At 51.7% G+C, this 9,153-nt stretch overlaps 1 protein-coding gene across 1 annotated transcript in view; it reads left to right on the top strand.

The window, feature by feature from the left end:
* GDPD5 (glycerophosphodiester phosphodiesterase domain containing 5) overlaps positions 1-9,153 on the top strand; it is a 110,789-nt gene that overhangs the window by 393 nt on the left and 101,243 nt on the right. The window lies entirely within an intron of this gene.

Here is a 9,153-nt window from a genome sequence, read left to right as displayed (position 1 = left end):
CCCCCATTCCCCAAAGGTGTTTCTTTGCCCCAAAATGTGGATTTTTTTTTCCCCCATTCCCCAAAGGTGTTTCTTTGCCCCAAAATGTGGATTTTTTTTCCCCCATTCCCCAAAGGTGTTTCTTTGCCCCAAAATGTGGATTTTTTTTTTCTCCATTCCCCAAAGGTGTTTCTTTGCCCCAAAAGGTGTTTGTTTGGGTTTTTTTTCCCCTGTTCCCCCAAAGCTGTTTCTTGGCCCTCTGTGCCCCCCTCTTTGCTGTGTTGCCCCCCATGGGTGGCTCACCTGGCCAGGAGCATCCCAAGCAAAGTTGGGATGTGATGGGGGGCTGTGGGTGGGCACCCACCTGGTGAGAGGTGCCCGGGTGCCCCCTGTGGTCTCTGAGACCCCCCAGTTATCTGGGTGTGGAACTGCTCCCCTGCTTTTCTCCTCCAGGCCCTACTTGTGTGCCAGGGAATGCTTCCTTCTGATATAAAATCCTGGCATCTGCAGTGTCCCACAGTCCCAGGGCTTGTCCAGAGCCCTAAAATCCTGAGGCAGCAAAATCCCAAGAGGGATTTATTGTTGCTTGCCCAGCTGGAGGAGCACCCAGTGTCCATCCAGCACCCACAGTCTCCCAGCACCCCGTGAGGATGCTCAGGGATGTCCTGGATGGCTCCTGGGGACATCCCCCCCACTGCAGCAAAGCTGCTGTTAAACACCCCAAATTTTTCAGCCAGAGGGTGAATGTAGAGGGTGGTATTTTATCTTGATGCCTGGCAAAGAAACTGCTTGGGAAAAGGAGTAATTCGGGGAAAAAAAAGGGGGAAAAAAATCATCTCGTTGGTGTTTTATTGAAGGTCTCACCCACGTCCTGAAGCGTCACCGCCCAGAAAACTGGGCACTGAGGACTTGCAGTCCACATTTTCCTCTGGAAAAGGTCTGGTGGAGCAATTCCTGGGGTGGAAGCTGTGAAATTTCCCCCCTGGCGAGGTGGAAATGAGGATTCTGCAGCCAGAAAAAACCTGGCTGTGGCGAACTCCCCGTGCTTTGGGGTTTTAGGGCTGGGTCTGTCCAGCCACTGTTACGTGTAATCGTGTTGGCTTAAGGGTTATTTTGGGGCTGGGAAGGGATTATGGAGAGCTGACAGGAACAGTCCTGACTGTGCTGTGTGTGAAATTGTGACAAAAATGGAATTCTGGTTCCCTTTGCTGGCTCTTTGTGGAGGAAAAGGAGTGCTGCTCAGGAAGCCCGTGTGGATTTTTCTCCATTAAAAGTTACTCCGTGTGCGGGGAACGTTCGATCCAAACGCGCCGTTCCAATGCTGGATCCTCCTCGGGATGCTCCAGCTGCCAGGAAATTTACATTGCTGCTCATTAGCCAGCAAAACTTAGCCCAGTGCTGCTCCTTAAAGAGGTTTTTTGGGGGTTGGATCGCACAGGGACGCAGGAGGACTCCCTCCTTTCCCCCTTAGGAATTGCCAGCTCGCGCTTGGCAGGTTCCTGGGGAAAAGCTGAGGGAAATGGATTTCCTGCCTCGCATTTTGCCTGGCAGGTCTGCGTTCCCCAGCCATCAGATTGCTGTGGAAAGCAGTCCATTAATTCATTATACAGCCTTTATCCACCTGAGCAGTGATGCCTCCTGAATCCTCCAACCCTGCTTTCTTAACACCTTCTTCCCCTCGAAGCATCTTCCCGACGGCGTGTGGGGCTGCAGAATAGTTCCCTGGGATTTAGAAGGCGCTTCTTCAGTGGCAAATTTAAAGCCGTGCTTTTGATGGCAGAGTTAATTTTAGAGTGGGTGTCTCTGGCACGCTGTACTTGTATTAAATGAGCATGTTCTGCATGTTCTGCTCCTCCCCGGGATGGATCCTGCGCTCGGTGGCGAGGCACGGCCGACGTTTGGCTCGTGTGTTCACAACGAAAATGAGCCCTGGGCGGATCAATCTGTTGGCTGTCTGGTTGTAGGTTCAGAAACTGCTGGCTCAGAGTGAATGACATCAGGTTTGGTTTTCGCAAGGCAACAAATCGCTTTGATGAACTGGAAGATTCCAACGAGACGCTGAAGCAGCTGCGAGGGCCGGGGACTGTTTGTTGTACTTTCCTCCATGAACTCCATGTCCACGTGTGTTTGATCTGGAGTAACTGCCTTCAAATTGCCAGGGTGTTTCTAACTGCTCGGTGCCAAAATATTTAGGGGTTTGTCAGTTTTTTTTTTTAGTTTTTTTAACGTGTGGGTTGGAGTAACTCACAGTTGCAAAGCGTGGTGGGGGATTGAGGTCGGGTCCCAGGTGGCTCCTTCACCCTGTTGTTTGTTGGAGGCCCTTTGATGCTCACAGGTGGTGGAAGCTGGAGCTGGGTGCCCTTTCACCAGACACACCTGGGGGCAATATTGGCCTTTAACCCTCTTTGGGAGCCTTCCCGAGGGTGAGGATGAAAGGGAACGGCTGCACCTTTGAAATCCTCCTGGTTCGTGCCAGCCTGGGAAGGTGTGGTTATCCCTGACAGCGACAGCGGGGGGGGCTGCTCACGGTAGGGCTCCTCCTCAGAGCAGCTTTCCTACAAATACGGGCTGTAGGAATGTGCTTTCCCTGCTTTGAAACTCCTTTTTCCTTGAGATTTTGCAGCCACAGGGGTCGGGCTCCTGTCCCACAGCCCTGGAATGAGGGGGGGCTTTGCACCTTCGTGCTGATATTCCCGGATTTACAGGATGGTTTGGGTTTGAAAGGACCTTCAAACTCAGCCAGCTCCAACCCCCTGCCACGGGCAGGGACATCTCCCACTCGACCGGGTTGCTCCAAGCCCGGTGATGAAGGGATGGGATCCACCTGGCAGCCACTTTGTAGTGGCCATAAAGAGGCTTCGGTAATTAGTGGCAGCTGCTAATTAAGCCTAAATAGGGGTGGTTCACCCTCGTGCTGAAGCCCGGGCAGTGCTGTGGGTGCGAGGAGGAGGCTGTAGCTGTGCTGGAGCTGCTGTGGGGTGAGTGGTGTCTCAGCTTCTCCCTCTCTTTGGGTGTTTGCTCGGGGCTGTTCCTGCCCAAAATCCCGGAGCCGAGCAGTGCCCTGTGCTCAGGAGAGGGCAGTGTCACACCGGGAGCTGCCTCCTTGCCCACGCCGGGCAGCACGTGGAGGGTGACAACCTTTGCACCTCATCCCTCTCCCTCCTTCCCCAAATCCAACATTCCCCCTCCAGCTCCGCTCCTGGCGTTTGCTGTACCTTTGTGGGAATATTCCGAGCGTGATGCTGGGAAAAGGGATTTAAGGGACTGTTTATAGCAGCTGCTTTTTGCCTGCCAGCCCCTCTATAAACAGCGATTAGATGCAGCTACTTTAATGCGTGGCTTGGCTTTCAAAAACAAAATTAAAAAAAAAATAAATAGCTGCACGGTGGTGGTTGGCTTTGCTGCTTTTTCCTCTTGAGTTAACCACTGTGTTCTCCCCACTTCCTCCAAAAATACCCACAGACACTGGCAGGACAACTGCCTGAGTATTTGGTGAAATAGTCTGTCATTGCTCAACAGCCTGAAAAAAAAAAAAGCTCGAATCTTTTGTTTGTTTGTTTGTTTTATGTGCAATTAAATATTTGTAGAAGATTCCTACCAGGGAGTGGTTTCAAGGTACAGAGTGTTCCCCTGAAGGGTGTTCAACCAAGGACCTTCTTGGGTGACAATTGGGAAGTTTTCACCCGTGGGATCCATTCCAGGTCATGACTGAGCTCTGCCTTTTTTTTCCCCTTCTTGGTCATTGTGCAGGATCAGCTTTATGAAAAAAATGTTTCTTTTTGTGAATATCTTTTTTTTCACTTATATTCTTTTTTTTTTGTGAGCGTGGCTCTTGATCCAGGTGTTGCTGAAGGGGCTGGTTTGGGTTTTTCCCACTGGATGAAGGGTGGGGTGGGGACAGGAGAGGGGAAAGTGGTACCTTTGCTGGGGTGATGCACAAATCTGGGAATCAGCTCTGTCCCCAGGATCCCCCATCCCAGCAGAGCCCTGCTGGTGGCTCATCTCTTCCCTGGAAATAGCTGGGAGTGCTTTTAACATTAATTCCTTAGTCATGCCAAATTGAATCCTCCTGCCCTTTATCCCCCGTGTCCTCTGTGTGGGAGCCAGGATTTCTGTGAGGTGTTTGGGATCCAGGAGGACTTGGAGGTGATGGACTGGAAGTTTATTCTCTTCTTGTCTGGGACTGCTCCAAAGGATCTGTTTCACTGTGTTAAGCAGCTTTTTATCCTCCACTTTTCCCCTTCGGAGCGAGCTTGCCTTGCATCTTTATTTATTTATTTAAAACCTGCTTCTCTTTAAACTCTGCTGGAGCTTGTAAAGTCTCTTTATAAATATCTGGCTGCTGTGTTTTGCTTCCCTTTCCTCCTCTCGGCTGAGGTGAAACGAAACTTCTCCCTCCCCCAGCCTGGGTTTAGATGCTCAGAGCAGAAATATTCTGGTCGTTTGCTGGTTTTAGTTTCAGGCTCACATTTGCCCAGGTTGCTCAGGGAAAGCATTTTTTTTGCATCTGACCGAAATAGTACAAGGTGAAACCCAGTTTCCTTTAAGAGGTATTTTTGGGTGTAGCCTTTAAAAAGATGTAATGGACTGGTTGTACCCTTCAAAGGGTTCTGAGCCACTCTAATAGGTTGTATTTTGGGCCACTTATTGATGGATCCCTGGAGCTGACAGTCACCAACTCATAAATCAGACCTAAAATCAAGTCAGGCTTCTGATTGCCTGATGCAATTGCAGCAAAACAAATAAAGTGCAGCCAATTTTCGGGCTCGGAGGCAGCTCCAGAGGTTGGGAATCGGTGCCTGAAGGTCACGGGGTGACGCTCAGGGCGTAGGGAAGTAGGTCTAATCCTGAGAAGGGCACTTAAGAGCTTGGGGAGGATTTGGGGCTCATGTCTGGGCTTGTTGTCCTGCTGGATTGCCCAGGACCCTGGGCTGGCCCTTGTGTGTGACCCCGTCTGAGCAAAACCTTGGAGAGTGGTGATAAAACTGGGATCTGTTCCAGGCCGTGCCTTGCTGTGCCCGGTGCTTTTCCATAATGCTGCCAAGGGGTGAGGTGGGGCTGGGGTCTGCCCAGGTCAGGCTGCCTGGAGGTCCTGCTGGTGCCTCTGGGATGGATGGGCAGGGCTTAGGTTTGTTTACAGGGATTTACCTCTGGGGTGAGGTCACTCTGAGATATTTGGGTGGATTTTGGTGCGTGTGTGTGTGTGTGTGTGTGTTTTCCGGATTTGCTTTTATTATATTGCCAAGAGGTAATTAATGCTTTCCTTGGGATTAAAATATTTCCTGGGTGTCTCAGCTGGTGATGCAGGAAGGACTCATCCAACCCTTTGACCTCTCTTGGAGGCCAAAAGGGCATTTTTTGGAAAAGGTGTGTTCAAAACCAGCATCTGTGCAGCTGGTCTAGTGGAAGGTGCCCGTGGCAGGGAGGGTAGAATGAGATGATTTTTAAGATCCTTTCCAACCCAAACCTTTCTCTGCTGATTCTGTGATTCTTTCTTTGCACGAAGAAGCCCCATAAAGAAGTTCCTTGGAGCTGTCAGGTGGGTGATGTTTTGTAGGCAGTTGCCTGATCCAGCAGTTGATTATGTTTGCGGGTATTGTGGGAATTCTGGTGTCAATCCACCTCCTAATTATTCATGAATCTTGTCAATGAGACTTTAAACTGTCAGTCAAACCCTGTGCAGTTGGAAACCCCGGGCTGGGTGTCCAGGGCTGGTTGGCTCCGTTTCTCTCAAGCTTTTGGGGATGTGATTTCTCCATCCCTGGCCACGAGTTGTCTATTTGAGCCTGCAGGTCTGCACAGTCTGAACAGCCCCTGGAGTCTGTGCCTGGCTGGCTGTGGGATTGTTGGGAGCCCTGGAATTCATCAAGCTGAGAGGTGAGGCCAGACCTGTGGCTTCTCGAAAGGTCTATTTTTAGACGTGCTCCTGTTCACATGCAAATGATGTTCCTCATCAAGGATTGCTCTGCAATCCTTGGGACGCTGAGCTCGTAATCCCCCTTTTCCAGCACTTACATAAATACCTACATTCCTCGCAGGCATTTTGATATTACTGTCTTATTTTTTTTCCTGAGCTGGGTCCTCTGAGCTCCCAACCCACCTGCTGTGTTGCATTTGATGCTTTGTAAATATCTGGTGGTGGGAGGCTCTTATTTTAGGGGGTGACTTTACCCTCTGTGCTTGGGCTTTGGCATGAGTTCCTGTTGTGTGACATCCTGCGAGCTCCTCTTCTGCTCCTGCCTGAAACCTGGGGGCAGAATCTGTGTTAAAACCGCTACTTAGCTGCGAGTTAATCGCTGAAATGCAGAGTGCTTGCAGTCCTCATTACGAGCCTAATTTAAAGTGCGAGGTTGACAGCTCAGCTGGAGATACTTTCCCTTATCACAAGTGTTTCCTAATCCGTCTCCTTTGCGTAGGGATGTGGGTTTTTTGTTTGCATCTCCAGGCTGTGCTGTGGGAGAGCTATATATTGAAGGAATGCAGGGGGTGAGCAGTGCTCTGGTGTCCCTTGTGCTGCCTCTGTGCCTCACAAGGTCACCGCTCTGCGTCTCCGCGTGTTCCCGACGCACAAACCACGCCGGCTCTTGGGGATGGTTTGGCTTTGCAAAGGAAAATAAAGCTGCTTGTGGGATTAGGGCAACGTCCCTGAACACCCAGGCGGGAGCAGCAGTGGCTGAAGGCCAGTTTGGAGATGTCCTTGCCGGTGTTTGTAGCGTCAGCCCTGCAACGCGCTTCGGTCTCGAGGTCGTGAGGGGGTAACGTGGAGCTCGGGACGTGCCCTGGATGTGGTTTTCCTGGACTTCCAGAGCTGGATGGGATCGTTCTGGGATGGCTCTGTGAAGGGAGTCTCTGGGTGAATGTGCTTCTGGTGGAAAGCATCCCAGAAACCCTGCTCTGGGCAGGGTGGGCACCTCTCCTGCTGCCGCTCGGCTTCTTCTTGGATGGTGTTGAGGGGCTGACACACGGAATGTGGCGGCCTTTAAAAAATGGGATAGTCCACCCATAGCATCTTCCATCGGGGGAGGGGGGATTCTGCCCCATCTGCCAGGCTGGAAAAGCTCTGGGAAGCCTTACTGATGCTGGTGACCCGCCCCAGGGCCACCTGGAGCAGGGGGATCAATCCCTGCCCTGCTGGATGGTCCCTTCTCATAAGGGAGCTTGTTAACAGCAAGGTTGGATTTGACCTGAAAGCAAAGGTTCCTGCTGGGTTGGAAAGCCCTAGTGGGGTTTATCTTCTTGGTGTGATAAACACACCGTGTCCCAGTGGGAATGAGGTTAGTTTAGCAGGAGCAAAGCCTGGGAGTCTATTGGGGAGCTGTAACCTGGTGGCCAGACTGTTTTGGAGGTGCCCTGCAGTGAAAAGTTAGAGGTCCACTTCTGACAGCAGGATAAGCTTAAATTAGGGGGGTCCCCTGCATTCCTAAAAGTATTAGCTTATTATGTGAAGGACTCTCAGGACAGAAGGGATTTAAATCCAAGCTTCTGTTGTAAGTGGTTCTGTTGAGCTCTACTGGACCTGTGAGACACTTCTGCTCTTTTGGCCTCTCCTCTCCCAGCTCGGGGCAAAGAAGGGCTTTTTCCCTATTTCCCTGAACTTTGTAGCTCGGCTGCAGTGTTTCCTGGAGTCTCCTTTTCCCTGGAGCAGTGTGTGGGCTGGGGCTGGGGAGGGTCTCTGGGGTGAGCAGCAGGTCAGAGGCTGGGGCAGGTGGGGGCAGAGGAGTGGGAAGGACCATTCCTGCAGCTCCCCGGGCGTGACGTGCGGCTCTATCTGTGCTGATATTTGCAGTGGTGATAAGGGAGGGTCTGGAACGAGCCTGCTCTGCCTCACATAAACCTCCAGCTGCTCCAGCTCAGCCCTGTCAGCTCTGCTGAACCTGAACCAGAGCAGGGCTGGGGACATGAGGGTGTTTGGGGTCCTTTAGCAGCGTGGAAACGTCCAACAAGGAATCATGCTGGAAGTTCTGCTGCTCTGTGAGTCCCTCTCAAATGCGTGTCTTGTCTTTTTGTTCAAAGGAAAAGGGTAATTTTGAGATGGAGGCTTGGAAATGGAGTGTCTGAGGTGCAGCTGCCTGGTTGTTGTGGGGGTGTAATGAGCTGGCTGATGCTTAATGAAGGTGGGAGCTGGTCTCCACATGGATTGAACAGGAAGGTGGTGGAATCACTGTCCTTGGAAGCATTCAGAAAATGTGTACATTTGAAGGCTTTGTTTTTATCCCAGTTTTAGAATATTGTGCCATTGTGGGGACTCTAAAGAGGTTCTCTAGAATCGTGGGAATATTTAGGTTGGAAGAGACATTAAAGTTCATCCAGTTCCAGCTCCCTGCCACAGGCATGTTTCACCAGACCTGATGGCTTCAAGCCTCATAAAACCTGCTCTTGGACACTTCCAGGGATCCAGGGGCAGCCACAGCTTCCCTGGGCAACCTGTGCCAGGGCCTGCCCACCCTCACAGCCAGGAATTCCTTCCCAATATCCCACCTAACCCTGCCCTCTGGCAGTGGGAGCCCGTTTCCCCTTGTCCTGTCCCTCCATCCCTTTGTCCCAAGTCCCTCTCCAGCTCTCCTGGAGCCCCTTTAGGTGCTGGGAGATGCTGGAAGGGCAGGGAGAAGGCTCACTTGAAGCAGCTGGAGGAGGGAAGGGGCTGGGACTTGGCGAGAATGATGTGACAGCACCATGGCTGAAATGTGCCTGCCCTCTGCAAAGCCCTGCTCCAGGCTTTACACTGGCTGAGCCAGGCTTAGTCCAAGGCAGATGAGCCCTGCTGAGCTGTTGGAAGAGCTGGCTTTTGCCAAAACTGGGAGCAAACACCAGTTGCTGTCCCACGGTCTGTGCACGGGGTCAGCGTGACCCCAAACTGTGCCCCCAGGGTCACTCTTTCAGCAAACAACTGTCACTGCTCAGCTGTGGAACTGTGTGATCAGCTGAGGGGGTTTAACACAGTGCTCCTAACTGGGTTTTGGGATAGCAGCTGAGCCGAAAAGGCCAGTGGAAATGGGAGCTCCTGGGGCTGCCCAATTCCAGTGCCTCGTGGAGCCAAGCTGCCTGATTTGCACCAGAATTGCTGCACTAATTGTTAGACCTGAACTGACTCCACGTGCTGGAAAGCTGGGGAGAAAGAAGCATCTCTTGGTGCTCTTTGTGGCTCAAAGCCCTTGTGCTTCTGGGAAGCTTCTC

The sequence above is a fragment of the Neopelma chrysocephalum genome, unplaced genomic scaffold (assembly GCF_003984885.1).
Source record: "Neopelma chrysocephalum unplaced genomic scaffold, ASM398488v2 Primary Assembly neopelma1_141, whole genome shotgun sequence".
Taxonomy (NCBI): domain Eukaryota; kingdom Metazoa; phylum Chordata; class Aves; order Passeriformes; family Pipridae; genus Neopelma; species Neopelma chrysocephalum.
This window is presented reverse-complemented; position numbering and strand designations above follow the sequence as displayed.